Raw genomic sequence first — 20,377 nt, 5'->3', positions numbered from 1 at the left:
TTGTATCCTGAAACTTTGCTGAATTCATTTACTAGTTCAGGAGCTTTTTGGATGAGTCTTTCAGGGTTTTCTAGGTATACGATTATGTCATCAGCAAACAGCGACAGTTTGACTTCTGTTTGCCAATTTGGATGCCCTTTCTTTCTTTCTCTTGTCTAATTTTTCTGACTAGGACTTCCAGTACTGTGTTGAATAGAAGTGGTGAAAGTGGGCATCCCTGTCCTATTCCAGTTTTCAGGGGGAATGCTTTCAACTTTTCCCCATTCATTATAGTGTTAGCTGTGAGCTTGTCATAGATGGTTTTTATTACCTTAAGGTATGTTCCTTCTTTACCAATTTTGCTGAGGGTTTTAATCATGCATAAAGGGATGCTGGATTTTGTGAAATGCTTTTTCCACATCTATTGAGATGATCATGTGATTTTTGTTTTTAATTCTTTTTATGTGGTGTATCACATTTATTGACTTGCCGATGTTAAACCATCCCTGCATCCCTGGTATGAAACCCACTGGATCATGGTGGATTATCTTTTTGATCTGCTGTTGGATTCGTTTAGCTAGTATTTTGTTAAGGATTTTTGCATCTATGTTCATCAGGGATATTGGTTTGTAGTTTTCTTTTTTTGGTTATGTCCTTTTCTGGTTTTGGTATTAGAGTGAAACTGGCTTCATAGAATGATTTCAAGAGGATTCCCTCTTTCTGTGTCTTTTGGAGTAGTGTCAATAGGATTGGTAACCAGTTCTTCTTTAAATGTCTGATAGAATTCAGCTGTGAATCCATCTAGTCCTGGACTTTTTTTGTTGGTAACTTTTAAATTACAATTTCAGTCTTATTTCTTGTTATTGGTCTGTTCAGAGTTTCTGTTTCTTCCTGGTTTAACCTAGGAGGGTTGTATATTTCCAGGAATTTATCTATCTCCTCTAGTTTTCTAGTTCATGCACATAAAGGTGTTCATAGTAGCCTTGAGTGATATTTTGTATTTCTGTAGTATTGGCTGTTATATCTCCCATTTTGTTTATAATTGAGCTTATTTGGATCTTCTCTCTTCTTTCTTGGTTAATCCCACTACTGGTCTATCAATTTTATTTATCTTTTCAAATAACCAGCTTTTTATTGCATTTATCTGTTGTATTTTTTTGTTTGTTGCAATTTCATTTAGTTCTGCTCTGATCTTGGTTGCTTATTTTCTTCTGTTGGGCTTGGGTTTGGTTTGTTCTTGTTTCTCTAGCTCCTTGAGGTGTGACCTTAGATTGTCTTGTTTGTGCTCTTTCAGGCTTATCGATGTAGGCATTTAATGCTATGAATTTCCTGTTAGCACTGCCTTTGCTATATCCCAGAGGTTTTTATAGGTTGTGTCACTATTATTGTTCAGTTCAAATAATTTGTTAATTTCCATCTTGATTTCACTTTTGACTCAGTGATCATTCAGGAACATGTTATTTAATTTCCGTGTATTTGCATGGTTTTGAGGGTTCCTTTTGAAGTTGATTTCCAATTTTATTCCACTGTGATCTAATAAAGTGCTTTGTATAATTCGATTTTCTTAAATTTGTTGAGAGTTTGTTGCCTGTCATATGGTCTGTCTTGGAGAATGTTCCATGTGTTGATGAATAGAATGTGTATTCTGTAGTTGTTGGGTAGAATGTTATGTAAACGTCTATTAAGCCCATTGTTTCTTTGTTGACTTTTTGTCTTGATTACCTGTTTAGTGCTGTCAGTGAAGTATTGAAGTCTCCCACTATTATTTTGTTGCTGCCTATCTAATTTCTTAGGTCTAGTAGTAATTGTTTTATAAATTGGGAGCTCCAGTGTTAGGTGCATATCTATTTAGGATTGTGATATTTTCCTGTTGTATTAGACCTCTTATCATTATGCAGTGTCTCTCTTTATCTTTTTTAACAGCTGTTGCTCTAAAGTTTGTTTTGTCTGATATAAGAATAGCTATTCCTGCTTGCTTCTGGTGCCCATTTGCATGGAGTATCTTTTTCCACCCCGTTACCTTAACTTTATGTGAGTCCTTATGTGTCAGGTGAGTCTCTTGAAGACAGCAGATACTTAATTACTGAATTCTTATCCATTCTGCCATTCTCTATCTTTTAAGTGGAGCATTTAGGCCCATTACTTTCAACGTTAGTATTGAGATGTGAGGTACTATTCTATTCATTGCTCTATTTATTGCCTGAATACCTTTTTTTTTTTCATTGTGGTGTTGTTTTATAGGTCCTGTGAGATTTATGCTTTAAGGATATTCGATTTGGGTGTATTTGGAGGATTTGTTTCAAGACTTACAGCTCCTTTTAGCAGTGCTTGTAGTGCTGGCTTGGTAGTGGCTAATTCTCTCAGCAGTTGTTTGTCTGAAGAATACCATATATTTTCTTCATTTATGAAGCCTAGTTTTGTTGCATACAAAATTCTTGACTGATAATTATTTTTGTTTAAGGAGGCTAAAGATAGGATCCCAGTCCCTTCTAGCTTGTAGGGTTTCTGCTATGAAATCTGCTGTTAATCTGATAGGTTTTTCTTTATAGGTTACCTGATACTTTTGCCTCACAGCCCTTAAGATTCTTTCATTCATCTTGACTTTAGATAACCTGATGACTGTGTGCCTAGGTGGTGATCTTTTTGCAATGAAATTTCCCAGGAGTTCTTTGAGCTTTTTGTATTTGGATGTCTAGATCCCTAGCAAGGCCAAGAAAGTTTTCTTCAATTATTCTCTCAAACATGTTTTCCAAACTTTTAGATTTCTCTTCTTCCTCAGAAACACCAGTTATTCTTAAATTTGATCATTTAACATAATGTCAAACTTCTTGGAAGTTTTTTGTTGTTGTTGTTGTTGTTTTTGTTTTTGTTTCTTGCTCTGTCATCCAGACTGAAATGCAGTGGTGCAATCTGGGCTCACTGCATCCTCCGCCTCCCAGGTTCAAGTGATTCTCCTACCTCAACCTCCCACATAGCTAGGATTACAGGCACACACCGCCACACCCAGCTAATTTTTATATTTTAGTAGAGACAAGGTTTCACCATGTTGGCCAGACTGGTCTCAAACTCCTGACATCAAGTGATCTGCCCTCCTTGGCCTCCCAGAATGCTGGGATTATAGGCATGAGCCACTGTGCCTGGCTTGTTCATTTTTTAAAAATTCTTTTTTCTGCTTTGTCTTTATCAGATTGGGTTAATTCAAAAGCCTTGTCTTCAGGCTTGAAGTTCTTTCTTCTACTTGTTCAATTCTATTTCTGAGACATTCCAGTGCATTTTGCAATTCTCTAAGTGTGCCCTTCATTTCCAGAAGTTGTGATTAGTTTTTATTTATGCTATCTATTGCACTGGAGATTTTTCCATTCATATCCTGTATCTTTTTTTGATTTCTTGGATTTGACCTTTCTCTGATGCCTACTCAATTGGCTTAATAATTGACTTTCTGAATTCTTTTTCTGGCAATTCAGAGATTGTTTTTCCTGGTTTGGAGCCATTGTTGGTGAGCTAGTGTGATCTCTTGGGGGTGTTAAAGAACCTTGTTTTGTCTATTGCCAAAATTGTTTTTCTGGTTCCTTCTTATTCGAGTAGACTGTATCAAAGGGAAGATCTGGGACTCAAAGGCTGCTGTTCAGATTCTTTTGTCCCACAGGTTGCTCCCTTCATGTGGTGCTCTTCCCTTTCCCATAGGGATGGGAATATCTGAGAGCTGAACTGAAGTGATTGTTGTTTCTCTTCTGGATCTAGCCATCCAGCAGAGCTCTTAGGCTCTGGACTGGTACTGGGGAGTATCTGCAGAGTCTTATGATGTGATCTGTCTTCAGGTCTCTCAGCCATGGATACCAACACCTGATCTGGTGGAGGTAGCAGGGGCATGAAGTGGATACTGTGAGGGTTCCTGGTTGTATTTTTGTTACCCGAGCTGGTTTTGTGTTGGTTGGCCTTCAGATAGGAGGTGGTGCTTTAAAGAACATATGAACTGTGGTAGTATAGGGAGGATGAGGTGGAGGTTGGGGCCATAGACCTCTCAAGAGGGTATATCCTTGGTCTTCAGCTACCAGCAGGACCATCAGATGTGGACAGGGTTAGGTGTGTCTGAGCTCAGACTCTCCTTGGGCAGGAATTGATGTGGCTGCTGTAGAGGATGGGGGCGTGTTTCCCAGGCCAATGCAATTATGTTCCCAGGAAGATTATGGCTGCCTCTGCTGCATCACACAGGTTGCCAGGGAAGTAGAAAATACCTGCAGCCAGAGTCCTCATACAGCTCCCATGCAGCCTACAACCCAAAAGGCTGGTCCCACTCCCACTGTGCCCCCCAACCAACAACACGGAGTTGATTTCCAGGCAGCCAGTGAGGAGGGCTGAAAACTTTGTCCCAGGCTATAAGCCTCCCCACTGAGAAAACTAGCTGACTCACAGTTCCTTGGCTGTCCCACAGAGCCTACAGCAGCAATCCAGCTCCTTCAAAGGGTCTGTGGATTATCTCGGCTTTCCTGGTATGTTCCTGCGGTAGTTGTTGGAGCAGAAGTTCATGATGTGAGTCTCCACATGCTACTGTATCCATCCAACTGGGAGCTGAAGTTAGTCCTGACCCCTATCTGCCATTTTTCCTCCCTTGTAAGATAATTCTTATGTCTGTTATCTTGGTATTGGTATCCATTGATTGTCTTTTCTCATTCAAGTTATGATTTTCCTGATTCTTGATATGGCAAATGGTTTTCAATCAAAACCTAGACATTTTGGACATTATGTCATGAGATTTTGCATTTCATTTAAGTCTTCTGTTTTGGCAGGTCTCTTTTGATAGTATACTGGCAGGGGGAAGGATGTTGCCTCATTACTGTCAGGTAGAGGAATAAGTTTAGGGTACTAATCATCCTCCAGTGACACTTGGTAGGAGGCACCTGTTGTGGGCAGGGGTGGGAGTTTCAGCTTCCTACTAGGCCTCTGATGATGCCAACTCTGTGGAGTGAATACTTAGGAGTGAAACTATTTGGTTCTTTGGTAAGTTTTTAAATTTTATTTTAAACTTTGGAAGAAGCTGCCGAACTTTTTAAAAATGTTGATAAAATTTTCCATTCCTAGCAGCAATTTATGAGCATTTCAGATACTCTACATCATTGTTGTCCTATAGAACTTTCTGCAGTAATAAAAAATTTTCTATATTTGCATCATCCAATATAGTAGCTACTGACATAGACACCACAGCTCGACATTCTTGCTAATATTTGAAATTGTCAGTCTTTCTAAATTTATCTTTTCTATGTGTATGAAGTGGTATCTTATGGTTTTAATTGTTTCATGTACTTACTGGCCACTTAATTTTTCTAATTCTGTTTTTAAAACAGCAGAAGTTTTTAATTTTTATAAATTACAGTTTATGAGGTGAGTTCTGTTTTGTGTTTTTATGGTTTCTCTTTATCCTAAGGTCATAACATCATTTCCTTTTTCTTTTTTCTTGATGTTTTGTAGTTTCACTCTTAGGTTTATGATGCATTTTGAGTTTATATGTATGGTGTGAGGTAAAGGGAGAGTTCATTTTCATGCCAGGTAAATATCCTATTCTACACCATTTGTTGAAAATATTATCTTCCTATATTGAATTAGCTTGACACTTTTGTTGAAAATCAATGTAGCATATATTTGTAGGTCTATTTTTGTATTCTCTATTATGTTCCATTTGTATGTTTATCTGCAGGCCATGATCAAACTATCTCAATTGCTCTAGCTTAGTTATAAATCTAGAGATCAGTTATTAGAAGTATTCATACTTCATTCTTTATTTTCAAAATAAGTTTTTCATTTGGGTTTTCATATACATTTTTAAAAATTGTTATGCATACACAACAGTTGTACATATTTCTGGGGTACATGTGATATTTTGATACGAGCATACATTGTGTAATGATCAAATCAGGGTAATTGGTATCTCCATCAACTCAAAACATTTATCATTTTTTTTTGTGTGGGTAGCATTCTGAATCTACTCCTATAGTTATGTTGAAATATACATTAAATTATTGTTAACTATAGTCTCCCTTTTGTGCTACCAAACACTAGATCTTACTTCTACTATCTAACTATATTTTGGAGTTTAAAAAAAATTTTTTTGAGATGGAGTTTCATTCTATTGCCCAGGCTAGGCAGTGGCGTGATATTGGTTCGCTGCAACCTCTGCCTCAGCCTCCCGAGTAGCTGGGATTACAGGCATGCGCCACCATGCCTGGCTAATTTTTCTGTTTTTAATGGAGACCGGGTTTCATCATGTTGGCCAGGCTGGTCTTGAACTCCTGACCTCAAGTGATCCACCCATCTTGGCCTCCCAAAGTGCTGGGATTACAGGCGTGAACCACCGCGCCCAGCCTCTAACTATATTTTTACACTCATTAACCAACCATCCATCCTCCACCCTCCACTACCCTTCCAAGCATCTGGTAACCATCATTCTCCTCTCTACTTCCTTGAGATCAGTTTTTTAAACTGTCATGTAACAGTGAGAACATGCAATATTTGACTTTCTGTGGCTGGCACATTTCACTTAACGTTAAGTTTCCATCAGTAGATGAATGGATAAAGAAAATGTGCTACATATGCCCAATGGCATATTATTCAACCATAAAAAAGAATGAAATCCTCTCATTTGTAATAACATAGCTGGAACTGGAGGACATTCTGTTAAGAGAAATAAGCCAGGCACAGAAAGACAAATACCGTATATATTTTAGAACCAGCTTGTATGTTTCTATGATTAAAACCTAGGATTTTGATTGGTGTCAGATTGAATCTGTAGACCTAATTTGGGAAGAATTGCCACATTAATAATGTTGAGTCTTCCAATCCGTTAACCTGATATATTCATTTATTTCAGTTTTGTTTGATTTGTCTTAGCAGTGTTTTTTTAAGATAGCATTTTATAAGCATTTCTCATATTTTGTTAGATTCATAATTTGTTAAACTCAAGTATTTCATGTTTTTTAATGCTATTATCAATGGTATTTAACATTTTTACTTGTTGTTAGATATAGAAATAGAACAGATATTTGTATGTTGACTTTCTAATTTGTGATCTTGCTAAAATCACTCAAGAGTTGTGGTATTTCTTTTGTAGGTTTCCTTAGGATTTTCTATGCATATAATCATGTCTTCTGCAAATAAAGACATTTTAACCTCTTTCTTTCCCATCTTTATGCTTTTCATTATTTTTCTGTTGTCTCATTACACTAGTTATGACCTCCATTGTAATGTTGAACAGAAGTGAACATCTTTGCCTGGTTCCCGATGTTAGGAGAAAATCATTTGGTTTTTCACTAAGTATGATGTTGGCTGTGTATATTTTACAGATGCCCTTTTTAAAATTAATGAAGTTCTTTTCTATTCTGCATTTCCCAAAGTTTTTTTTATGAATGAGTATTGAAATTTGTTAAATGCTTTTTTATCTTTATTTGTTGAAATGAAAATATTGGTTTTCTCTTTGATTCTGTTAATGTGGCTGATATGGTTTGACTCTGTGTCCCCACCCAAATCTCATGTCAAATTGTAATCCTCCAGTTTGTCAAACTGTAATGCTCCAACACTGTTGGAGGAGTAGCCTGGTAGGAGGTGAGTGGATCATGGGGACTGACTTCTCCACTTGCTGTTCTCGTGATAGTGAGTTCTCACGAGATCTGATTATTTAAAAGTGTGTAGCACTTCCTCCTTCTCTCTTGCTCTTCTGCTCTGCCATGTGAGGATGTGCCTGCTTCCTCTTCATCTTCTGCCGTGATTGTAAGTTTCCTGAGGCCTACCCAGCCATGCTTCCTGTACAGCATGTGGAACTGCAAGTCAATTAAACCTCTTTTCTTCATATATTACTCAGTCTCAGGTAGTTCTTTATAGCAATGCAAGAATGGACTAATACAATGGTTACATTAATTTGTTTGAGATGTAAAATCAACCTTGTGTTCTTTTTTATATATTGCTGAATTTGATTTGCTATTTCTAAGGATTTTTTTTTTTTTTTTTTTTTTTGGTATCTGTGTTTATGAGGGATATTGATGTGTGGTTTAGGGTTCTTTTTTGAATTTTTTTTCTAGTTTTAGAATCAATCCAATTCTGTTTATTATAACGTCAGTTTGGAAGTGTTTCCTTCTCTACTCTCTGGAAGAATTTATGTGGGATTGGTATTTTTCATTTACATGTTTGATAGAATTCACCAACAAATCTTTTGGGAGCTAGAGTTTTCTTTCTTTTTCCTTTTTTTTGAGATGGAGTCTCGTTCTATCGCCCAGGCTGGAGTGCACTGGCGCAATCCTGGCTCATTGCAACCTCTGCCTCCCAGGTTCAAGTGATTCTCCTGCCTCAGCCTCCTGAATATCTGGGATTGCAGGTGCGCGCCACCACACCCAGCTAATTTTTGTATTTTTAGTAGAGACAGGGTTTCACCAAGTTGGTCAGGCTGGTCTCAAACTCCTGACCTCCTGATCTGCCTGCGTTGGACTCCCAAAGTGCTGGGATTACAGGCGTGAGCCACCGCGCCTGGCCCGGAGTTTTCTTTGTGGGAAGGTTTTACAAATTCTAATTCTTTGATAAATTTAATATTTCATTTTTTAATGTTATTATAAATGGTACTTGGATTTTTTAAATTTCTGCTTGTTGCTATAGAAATAAAATAGATATTTGTGTATTGACTTTCTATTCTGCAATCTTGCTAAAATTATTTAATAGTTGTAGTATTTGTTTCGTAGATTTCAGATTACCTCTTAAGTCAGTGTTGGTAATCTGTGTCTTTTAAGGAATTTGTCCATTTTATCTTAGTTGTCAAACGTATTGGCATAAAATCATTTATAGTAGTCTTTTTTTTTTTTAATGTCTGTAGATTCTTTAGTGATAGTCTCTCCTTTTATTCCTAATATTGGTGATTTTCTGTTTCTTCTCTTGTTCAGTCTACCTACAAGTTTACCAATTTCATTAATTTTCTCTCAAAGAACAGTTTTTGGTTGCATTGATTTTTCTCTATTTTTCAGGTATCTTTTTTTTTTTAATTTCCCTTCTTTGTTATTTTGTTACTCTGTATTTACTTTGGCTTAATTTCCTCCTTTTTTCTAGCTTCCTGTGGTGCGAGGTTAGATAACTGAGTTTAGACCTTTTCTTCCCTAATAAAGGAATAGAAAACTATAAATTTCCTCAAAGCACCTTTTTAACGGCATTTTACAAACTTTTATATGTTGAGTTTTCATTTAGCTCAAAATATTTTCTAATTTCTCTCATAATTTCTTATTTTGTCCATAGATTATTTTAGAAATATAGTGCTTGATTTCTCTTTTTTTTTTTGAGACCGAGTTTTGCTCTTGTTGCCCAGGCTGGAGTGCAGTGGCATGATCTCGGCTCACCGCAACCTCCGCCTCCCGGGTTCAAGCAACTCTCCTACCTCATCCTCCCAAGTAGCTGGGATTACAGGCATGCACCACCACACCGGCTAATTTTTTATTTTTAGTAGAGATGGGGTTTCTCCATGTTGGCCAGGCTGGTCTTGAACTCCTGACCTCAGGTGATCCGCCCATCTCAGACTCCCAAAGTGCTGGGGTTACAGGCGTGAGGCACCGTGCCTGGCCCCTACTTGATTTCTAAATATTTGGGAATTTTCTAGATATCTTTCACTTATTGAATTCTAATTCCATTGTGATAAGGCACTGTGTATAGTTTCAATTCTTTTAATTTGTAAGACTTATTTATCAATTGGTGCATAGTCTGTCTTGGCAAATGTTTCATGGGCATTGTAAAAATTTATATTTTGCTTTTGTCGATTGGAATATTTTATAGATTGCAATTCAGTTGAGAGTGCTGCTTAAGTCTTCTTTATCCTTGCTGCACTTTTGTCATCATATTTATTCTTTCAGTTAATGAGAGAATGTTGATGTCTCCAACTGTTATTGTTTGTTTCTCCCTTCAGTTCTGTCAGTTTTTGCTTTGTGTATTTTGTAGGTCTAGCATTGTGTGCATACACATTTAGAATTGTTCTGTCTTCTAATGAATTTACCCCTTGATCATTATGAAATGTCCCTCAGTATCTCTGATAATATATATCTTTTTTAATTTAGTATAATTGTCTGGTATAATTACAGCTCTTCCAGCTTTCTTAAGATTTCAGTTTGCATGGCATATCTTCTGTCCTTTTACTTCTTATTTATTTTTTTTCTTTTTTGAGACAGAGTTTCGCTCTTGTTGACAGAGGCTGGAGTGCAATGGCATGATCTCAGCTCACTACAACCTCCGCATCCCAGGTCAAGTGATTCTCGTGCCTCAGCCTCCCGAGTAGCTGGGATTACAGGCACCCGCCACCATGCCTGACTAATTATCCTTTTACTTTTAACTTATTTTCTTGTTTTTAGTGTGAGACTCTTATAGACGGCATATGTTTGGTTCTTACTTTTTTATGTCTTTTAATTGAAATATTTATATGATTTACATTTAATGTGTTGCTAATGTGATTGAGTTTAAATCTACCATCTTTCTATTTGTTTTCTATTAACCCTTCCTTTGAATTAAATATGCTTTGGCATTCTATCTAACCTCCACTATTGGCTCAGTCATTTCCTTATTGGCTTTGTTCTACTTATTTTACTGATTCCTTTATAATTATATATGCCTCTTTAACTTATTATAATCTACCATTACATAATATTATACTATTTCTCATATAATTAAGACCTTTTCAACAGTATTCTTCCGTTGTCTCACGGTCATTTTTTTTCTCTCTGACCGTTTTTGGTAAATTATATTGCTGTGTTTTCAAATTCACTACCTTCTTTTTCTTCTGTGTATAAACTACTGCTTTTCTATCTAGTGAAATATTCACTTCTCTATATATATTTTATCTCTAGAAGTTATTTTTTGGTTCTTTTTGAAAATCCTCTATTTCTCTCTCTACTATATTCCTTTTTTCATTTATGTCTTTGAATATAGGGCATAGTCATTACAGCCCTTTTAATGTCTTTGCCTGCCAATTCTATCATTTCTATCATTTCTGGGTTTCTTTCTATTGACTGATATTTTTCTGGTTATGGGCCACATTTCCCTGATTCTTACTATGTCCAGTAACTTTTTTATTAAATGATAAATATTTATGAATTTAAATACTTGAATCCTTAATCTCGTTGTGTATCTTTAAAGAATGTTGGACTTATTCCCGGAAAGCATTTTTGTTAAGTACAGATTAATTTGTTCAGTTCTAGGCTTAAACACTCCTTTCAGGCATATCTAGAGTAGCCTTTATACTAGGGCCCCTATCTCAGTGGTTTGGCCCTTCTGGGGTCCCTGCTGATTGCTTTGTATATTTGGGTTTCTCCCTTCTTGCTGAAGGGAGCTTGTTAAATTCTTGGTTCTGTGTCAGCTCTGAGAATCTTTGTATTGCAACTCTCTGGTAACATTTTTTCCTTAGATGTTCTTCTCTGGTCTCAAAAAAAAAATTTTGCCCTACTTCATGTAACGTTTTTATCAGCTAAATGCTCAGGAGAACCCTTATTCAGATTACTTTAGCTGTCTCCCTCTTCTCTGGAATTCTGCCCCATAAATTCTAGCCTTCTTGGCCTCCTTGCACTTTTTTCTATCTCTCCAAGTAAACAAGATTGCCAGGCTCTGTTTAAGTTCTTCCTCCTGGTACTGAAGTGGTAAATTTCTTTCTGGCTGAGAGCCTGAGTTGATGGTAGGACTCCCCTTATTTCTGTTTTCTTAGGGATCATAGTACTGCACTGCCTGTGTCTGAAAATAGTCCTTTCCAGTATTTTATGCTGTATTCTAATTATTTATGGTGAGAGGATTGTCCTGGCACTGCTTACTCCCTCATGGTCAGAAGCAGAAGTTGAATCATTCTAGAATAGGTTTTAATGCTAACACCTTTGCAGAATTCAGAAGCTCCCAGGAAATTGTTTCTTAACACTTATGCATTGATGTACTTTTTCTCAGTATTGTTATAAATGAACTGTGTCTGCTATGGGAACTATTATTTATTTTTCAAATCAGAGAGCCCATTACAAACTCTAAATCAGAAACTGATCAGAAGAAAAGGATATATCATACTTAATAAATTTTATGAATCAGGAAAATTGATTTCTTGAGAATATGAAAATTGTCTCTTATGAGATACTAATTTTAAATATAAAATTATTAACATTGATTAGAAATATGAAGGAATAGCATTATCAGAGTGTAAGGACCAAAATAAATCATTTGATCTAGTCTTTTAAAATAGGAATTCTAAAATTTTAGAGAATAGCCATGTGGAATGTAGTTTGTGTTAGAAATTTGGCAAATGTTATCTGTAAAGGGCCAAATAATGTATATTTTGGACTTTGTAGGCATTTAGTTCCTGTAACAACTACTTAATTTTGCCTTTATGGTAAAAAATCAGTCGTAGACAATATATAAACAAATGAGCTGGCTGTGTTCTGATAAAATTTTATTTATGGACCATGAAATTTGAATTTCATCTAGTTTTTATGTCTCAAAATATTCTCCTTTTGATTTTTTTCAACTCTTTAAAAATGTAAAAATTATTTTTACCTAGCAAGCCATATATAAGCAGGTGGCAGGTTGGATTTGAACTATGGGTAAAGGCTTGACAACCCCTACTTTATGATTTAAAAATCTCCTCAGTAAGCTGTCAGATTCCTAGTAGACCATTGTATTTCCATTCTATATGATGTTTTTTTTTTTTTTTTTTTTTTTTTTTTTTTTTTTTTTTACCTGAAACTGTTCCCTACTATTAAGTTAAATAGCAAAGTAAATAAGATCACACAAATTTTAGCCTGTGGGGCTTTGAAAGATTATATAGTGTCAAAGGTTTGAAATAATTTATAGTGTCTGAGTTTCTTCAACCAATTGGGGAATTGAAGCTAGTGTCTAATTTATCTTACTACCAAGCCTGCACATTTTATATTTTTCAATCATGCAAGGCTAAATTCCTTCCTCCCTATTTTTGTTTTATTATGCTTATCTTATTAATGTTCCCAAATTAGTACATAGTTCTTTATCCTGAATTTAGTCATTTTTGGATGAAGTTGGCTGGTTACTCATGAACAGAAAGTCCCTTCACCTTATATTTAACTTAATGCTGTCCCCACCTACAAGATCCTGGATTTTTTTCCTCTTAGTTCACAATCTTGAGACTATAGCCTCTTTTCTGCATTACCTATGTTTCTATAATGTCTTTCACATAACCCTATTAGCCAGTTAGAATACAAAATACATTTCAAAGCATATTTTCTTTATTCTACCTGATATCCTTTAGCGTACTGGTCAGTCCCCTGTTAGAATGCTCAGAATTTGTTTTCTAATATCTATCTGAAGCAGGATTGAAATATATCCCCTACTGTTTTGTTTGGTGCTATATCCATAATGGTAATTCAAGTCCTACTTTAGAAGAATTATTATGCATTTCATAGTTTATACCATAAGTGTATTTTCTTTCCTTCCTCCTTAAGGTGTATAGTTGATGTTGTTCTTTACCAGTAGCCAAAATCCAGTACCATGAAAGTTCTGGAAGAAACTGCTTAGGTTTAATTTAGGTGAGTGCTGCTATTGCATCATAAATGGTTGGTGACATAGCAGCATGTGGCTGCATATTTGGGGAATACTTTTCTTGTTTGCATGTCTTCATGATGTTTTCCCAAAACATCGTAACACTGTCAAGAAATAAAACAGAAAGGCAACTTCTTTCTTTTCTAATGTAGGGAGAGAAGAACTTTTGTTTTCAAATATGAAATAAAAATAAAGATTGGTACTGGCAGAAGCTTTGAATAAATGGCAAGTCAGAACCCAAACACAATTTCCATTGTTAGTAAAATAAGTTAACAATTTAAAAAGGTTATTTCATTGTTGTTATTACACAGGAATAATTAGTAAATAGGTTTAAAATCAGGCCAATTTTTAAATTTTGGGCATGGTAATGGTATGATATTTAAGATATCTTCTCACAAATTGTTAATTAATTGTTTTGATAATTTAGAAACATTTTTTCTAAGAGCATTATATACTCCTACCTGTCTTATGACATGTGTGCCTTATATCTGGAAAATTCTACTCCTAAATCTTTACGTGTGTCTGGCTCATTTTATTCAATTTCAACTTGGCATCATCTCCTCAGAGAGTTTTAGTTTATATACTATCTAAAACAGCATCTTCACCTTCCCATTCTCTTTGTAACACTCAATTTTATTTTTTTTCAGAACATTGAATATCTCTGAAATCAGTTTATTATTTGTCCATCTATCTGTACTAGAAGGTAAACTCTATGAGAGCAGAGATCTTGCGTTTTTATTGTCTCTCTAGTACTTAGAACACTGCCTTTCACACAGCAGTTCCTAAGTATATAATTCATATGTGGTTGACTAGAAAGATGCATAAATAAAAGTATGTCAGCGGGCGTGGTGGCTCACACCTGTAATTCTAGTGCTTTGAAAGGCTGAGGCAGGAGGATAGCTTGAGCCCAGGAGTTCAGGACTAGCGTAGGCAATGTAGTGAGACCCAGTTTTTACAAAAAATGTAAAAATTAGCAGAGCGTGGTGGCGTGTGACTGTAGTCTCAGCTACTCAAGAGGCTGATGCAGGAGGATTGCTTGAGCCTAGAAGGTCAAGGATGCAGTGAGCTGTGATCATGCCACTGCACTCCAGCCTGGATGACAGAGTAAGACCCTGCCTCTTAAACAAACAAACAAACAAAATAATAAATACTTATTGCTGCTTACTTAGTTAGAAAATAAAAAAATAAGAATAAAGAGAAAAAAATTTTAAAAAAGAACATATCCTCAATGACCTGTGAAATAATAAGCAGTCAAACTTATGTATATATTGGAATCCCCAAGAGGAAGAGAGAATATGGGACAGAACAATTTTTTTTAAGAAATAAGTGCTAAAAATTTCCCATATTGGCCAAAAACATAACTCTCAGAATGAAGGTCAATAAACTCCAAGTAGAATAAATACAAAGAAAATCAAATCTAGACATATAATAGTCATACTACTAACGTCCAAAGTTAGGCCACGCGTGGTGGCTCACACCCGAAATGCTAGCACTTTGGGAGGCCAAGGCAGGTGGATCACCTGAGATCAGGAGTTTGAGACCAGCCTGGCCAACATGGTGAAACCCTATGTCTACTGAAAACACAAAAATTAGCCAGACGTGGTGGCTGGCGCCTATAATCCCAGCTACTCAGGAGGCTGAAGCAGGAGAATTGCTTCACCCCAGAGAGTGGATGTTGCAGTGAGCCAGTATCATGCCACCTGAGCCTGGGCAAAAGAAGAAAACTCCATCTCAAAAAAAATAGAAATAAAGTTCAAAGATAAAGAGAAAATCTTCAAAATAGCCAGAAAACAAAAGAAGCATTAAATACGGGATAGCAATAGTATTACTGACAGCTGACAGAAAAATCGAAGACAAAAAATTATGGAATGACATCAGTAGAGTTGTAAGGAAGAAGAAGAAAAGAAAAACTTTAAGTCAAAATGCAATATCCAATGAAAATATCATTCAAAAATGAAGGTAAAGTAAGACAATTTCAGATTTTAAAAACTTAGATATTTATTGTTAATAGACATACAGTATAAGAACTACTAAGAGTTTCTAAGGCTGAAAGGCAATGATACCAGATGGAAACTCAGTTCTACAGGAAGAAATGAATACCACCAAGAGTGATAAATACAAATGACTTTTCTTTTTTTTTTTTCGCCTCTGTCACTTTCTTTAAAAAAAAAAAAAACTGACTTTTTAAAACAAAAGTTGAATGGTATCATTATGAGGTTTTGTAATATATGTAGAGGTATAATATATGATCACACTAGCAAAAGAATATAATAAATGGAATTACAGTCATCCTTGGTGTGTCCTCAGGAGATTGGCTGCAGGACCACCTCCCATGCATACCAAAATTCACAGATGCTCAGGTTCTTTATGAAATGTAGTGTTTGCATATAATCTATATATATCCTCTTGTATATAGTATACAGTAACTCAGTTATTTTCCTTGTGTTTGGTGTTATAGTGAAACAAATTAGGGGTTGGGTCAGTTTTGAACATGCATAAAATGGATGCCCAAGAATCAGAAATAAGTAGACATGTATTTAATTTTGGGTGATATTTTTAAAAACCAAATTAAAAATCGTACTTGAGCCTAAACTAAAACTGCAAAGTGGCTAGTGAAGTATTTACATTTGGAGATCCCTGCTTTCAATATTTTAGAAAGGTTATACCAAAGTTGGACATTGTGGCCCTTAGAATCATATTTTTATAATGTTTGAGTTTAATGACTTGTCATTCAATTAATATTCATAAACTTCTAGTAGAATAAGTCTCTACAAAAACAATCAAATGAAGACTTAGAAAATCTCAAGTGCATCCGTGCTCTTTGGGTTCTTGTAAGTTACTGATACTTTGGTATGCCATGGGGAGGTCTTGAGTGTGTGAGATTCCATGCGTATCTCCACCTAAGTAAAGACGATATTTCTTAAATGAATTAGATGAATTATAACTGTTGAGTGAGGATGATATTAGGAATATCTGAGAAAAGATGTCCAGTACATTTGAAACGATATTACTCTCCAGTTTTGCTCTGTTTTTTTCTCTTGCAGTTAACATTGCTATCTTCAGAAACTAAGGAATGAGAGGCAAGGAAGAAAGGACATTCATCTTGGAAAGACCCAAAGCACCTTGAAATTTGGAAGGAATGTTATGCCAACTGCTAAAACCACCTTTGTCACCAGAATGAATGAAGTGTTTCAGATTTAAACGGTAAGCAGAATTCTCCTAACATGTTACATTTCCACCAAGAATTTTAGATGACTGGAAAGAATTTATTTTTAAGTTTAAATGTTTAACTTACATGCCAAACTATAGATAAAGCTTAAAATTTTATAACTTACTTAGCGTAATCAGACTTTGGTCCTTAATGTTTGCTCACAAGAGTTTTTTTCCCTAGTTATAAACTTAATTTAGAAATGTAAGATTATTTGAGAAAGAATATGGAAAATATTAGTATATTTAGAAGTCCATCTGATGCAGGGCAGGTGAGCCCCAAAGCAGAGCTTAACCCATGAGGGAACTTGGCTTCGTGAAGGCAAATTAAAGGGCAAGCCAGAGGTAGAAGAAAACAGCTTTGCTGAACAGGCAGTGTTACAGCTCCAATGGTATCACAGCTCTTTGACTGCTCCTGCAGAGCAGGAGTGCTTTGTAGGCAGACAGTAGCAGCTCAGGACAGTTTTGCAGTCATATTTATACCTTCTTTTAACTGCATGGAGATTAAGGGATGATTTATGCAGAAATTTCTAGGGAAAGGGTAGTAATCATTGGATCATTGCCATGGAAAGAGGCAGTAACGTCTGGGTGTTGCCATGGCAACAGTAAATTCACATGGCATGATTGAAGGCTGCTGTTCCCCCTGACATCACCATTTTAGCTAGTCCTCTATCTTGTCTAGTGTCTGAGCCCCACCTCTGGAGTCAAGTCCCGCCTCCTACCTCTCATCCTTCAACAATTACTTTTTCGTTTCATAGAAATAATCAAGTAACATAGGTAGTAGTTCCTATTCAATATACAAAGGGTTTTTTGGTGTTATTTTTTGAACTTTATTTCATGTTTTGTTTTCCTTACTTGACATCTAGTCTCTAGATATCTTATTTTAATACAGTCTTTATTTACTCTTTTGCCTCTCTTTCTACCTTTTGAAAATCATCTTGAAAGAATTGGGAGTTATAAAATGCGCAAGAATCCAGAATAGTAAAGGAGAGGGAAATTTTAAAGGATTATAAGATTTTTTTCTTCTTGTGAAATTGAAAATACTATTTGATTTCAAGTGGAGTAGAAAGCAATTATATTAAGGCTTAAGATTCTTTATCATTCTTAGATCCTCTTAGTCTTAGGCTAGAATTATGTCAATGCATGTTTTGTAAAGATTCAAATATTTCCAATTTTTAAATGAAATCCTAGTGAACAATTATAACTCTTACTCATTGGATTTCTGTTAATTTGATTTTGAGAGATAATCATTTGTTTGCTTGAGTCACTATGTCTTGATAGTGAATGGATATGATGGACCGAAACTAGTTTCTTGCTTTGAAATGCAGGAGATGTGAAAAGTCAATCAAATAGCATCATGTACTAGTTCTAATGATTCTAAGGAATGCAGAACCTGTTTCCTGTTGATAAGTATAAGGCAGGAGAAAGTATATAGCAAAGAATGAATATTCTAATTATTCTTCCCTGTACTAACATTAACCTTGATTAAAAATATCTTGGACGGGGCACGGTGGCTCACGCCTGTAATCCCAGCACTTTGGGAGGCCAAGGAGGGCAGATCACGAGGTCAGGAGATCGAGGCCATCCTGGCTAACACAGTGAAACCCCATCTCTACTAAAAATACAAAAAAATTAGCCAGGCATGGTGGCAGATAACTGTAGTCCCAGCTACTCGGGAGGCTGAGGCAGGAGAATAGCATGAACCCAGGAGGCGGAGCTTGCAGTGAGCTGAGATTGCTCCACTGCACTCCAGTCTGGGCAACAGAGTGAGACTCTGTCTTTAAAAAACAAAAAACAAACAAACAAACAAAACAAAAATTAGCCAAATGTGGTGGCGCGTGCCTGTAATCCCAGCTACTTGGGAGGCTGAGGCAGGAGAATCGCTTGAACCCAGGAAGCAGAGGTTGCAGTGAGCCAAGATCGTGCCACTGCACTCCAGCCTGGGTGACGGAGTGAGACTCCATCTCAAAAATAACATAACATAACATAACATAACATAACATAACATAACATAACATATAGTAGTAGTAATGTGTACTAAGTGCTTACTGTATATGAAACTTTGGGATTAGTTTTTAATATGCTTAGTCCATTGGGCCTAAACTGGGTGGCTTGAAAACAACAGAAATGTATTTCTCATGGTTCTGAAGGCTGGGGAGTCCCAAAGTACCAGCTTATTTAGTATCTGGTAAGTGCATCTACTTTATGGTTCATAAATGGTGTCTTTTCACTGTGTCCTCACATGGCAGAAGGGGCAAGTGAGCTCTCTGGAGTCTCTTTTATAAGGATTCTTACTAATCCCATGCATGAGGTCTCTGGCCTTATGATATAATCACCTGCCAAAGGCTCCATCTCAAAATGACAACACACTGGGGATTAGGTTTCAACATAAGAATTTTGAGGAGGACACAAACATTCATTCAGCGGAATATGGATTATCTTTAAACCTTACAAATCTGTTTGACAATAAGTCTTGTTATCAATATTTCCATTTTATATATGAGGAAATCATTCTCAAAGTTAAGTAAATTGTCCAATATCAAATGACTATTTAGAGGTACAGCTAAGCTTGTCTGACTCCATAACCTCATCTCTTAACTACCAAAGCTCATTTGAGAAAATAATAGATTGGCCAGGTGCGGTGGTTCACACGTGTAATCCCAGCACTATGAGAAGCCAAGGTGAGAGGATCACTTGCCAAGAGTTTGAGACCAGCCTGGGCAGCATAGCAAGAACCCCATCTCTACCAAAAAAAAAAAAAAAATTTAATACTACCAAGGAAATATTTAATAATATCTGTTCTACACAAATTATGCCAGGAAATAAAAGAAGGTTTAACACTTCCCAACTCATTTTATTAAATCAGTAGTATTGTGATATCAAAATAAGTCAGATAGATTACAAGAAAGAAAACTACAGGCATAGACAAAAAATCTTCTAGAAAATATTGGCAAATCAAAACCTACAGTATGTAAAAATGATAATGCATTATGAAAGTAAGTTTTATCCCCAAAAATTCAAGGTTGTTTTAATCTTCAGAATGAATCAATGCAATTCACCATATCAAGACATTAAAAGAATGGGAGGCTAAGACGGGCAGATCATTTCAGTTTAGGAGTTTGAGACCAGCCTGGCCAGCGTGGTGAAATCCTGTCTCTACTGAAAAAACAAATAAAAATCTTAGCCAGGTGCGGTGGCACACACCTGTAATCCCAGCTACTCTGGGGCATGCTGAGGCCCAAGAATCTCTTGAACCCAGGAGGTGGAGGTTGTCCCACTGCACTCCAGCCTGGGCGACAGAGTGAGACTGTCTCACAAAAAAAAAAAAAAGAAAAAATTTTAAAAACCCATATGATTATTCAGTGGTTAGATACTGCATTAATTCATAATAAAAAATCTCAGCAAACTAGGAATTGAAGGAATTTCCTCAGCCTGGTAAAGGGCAAAGAGAACTATCATATAGCTGATGTAACACTTAATGGTGAAAAAGTGAATGCTTTCTTCCTAAAATTGGGAACAAGACAAGGTAGTCATATCAAGTTCAGTAAAGCAATAAAAGAAATAAAAAAAAAAAAAGGAAAGAAATCAAAGGAATGCAGATTGAAGAGGAAGAAGTAAGCTCTCAGTATTTGCAAATGAAATC

At 36.1% G+C, this 20,377-nt stretch overlaps 1 protein-coding gene across 19 annotated transcripts in view; it reads left to right on the top strand.

The window, feature by feature from the left end:
- Nucleotides 1-20,377, top strand: part of PEAK1 (pseudopodium enriched atypical kinase 1) — a 306,616-nt gene that overhangs the window by 153,580 nt on the left and 132,659 nt on the right. For all 19 annotated transcript variants that reach the window (XR_012415230.1, XM_015453143.4, XM_065548242.2 and 16 more), the window contains one exon: nucleotides 16,572-16,731. The gene's annotated coding sequence lies outside the window, so the exon portion shown is untranslated. The remainder of the gene's footprint in view (nucleotides 1-16,571; nucleotides 16,732-20,377) is intronic.

This window comes from Macaca fascicularis, chromosome 7, assembly GCF_037993035.2.
Source record: "Macaca fascicularis isolate 582-1 chromosome 7, T2T-MFA8v1.1".
Taxonomy (NCBI): Eukaryota; Metazoa; Chordata; class Mammalia; order Primates; family Cercopithecidae; genus Macaca; species Macaca fascicularis.
This window is presented reverse-complemented; position numbering and strand designations above follow the sequence as displayed.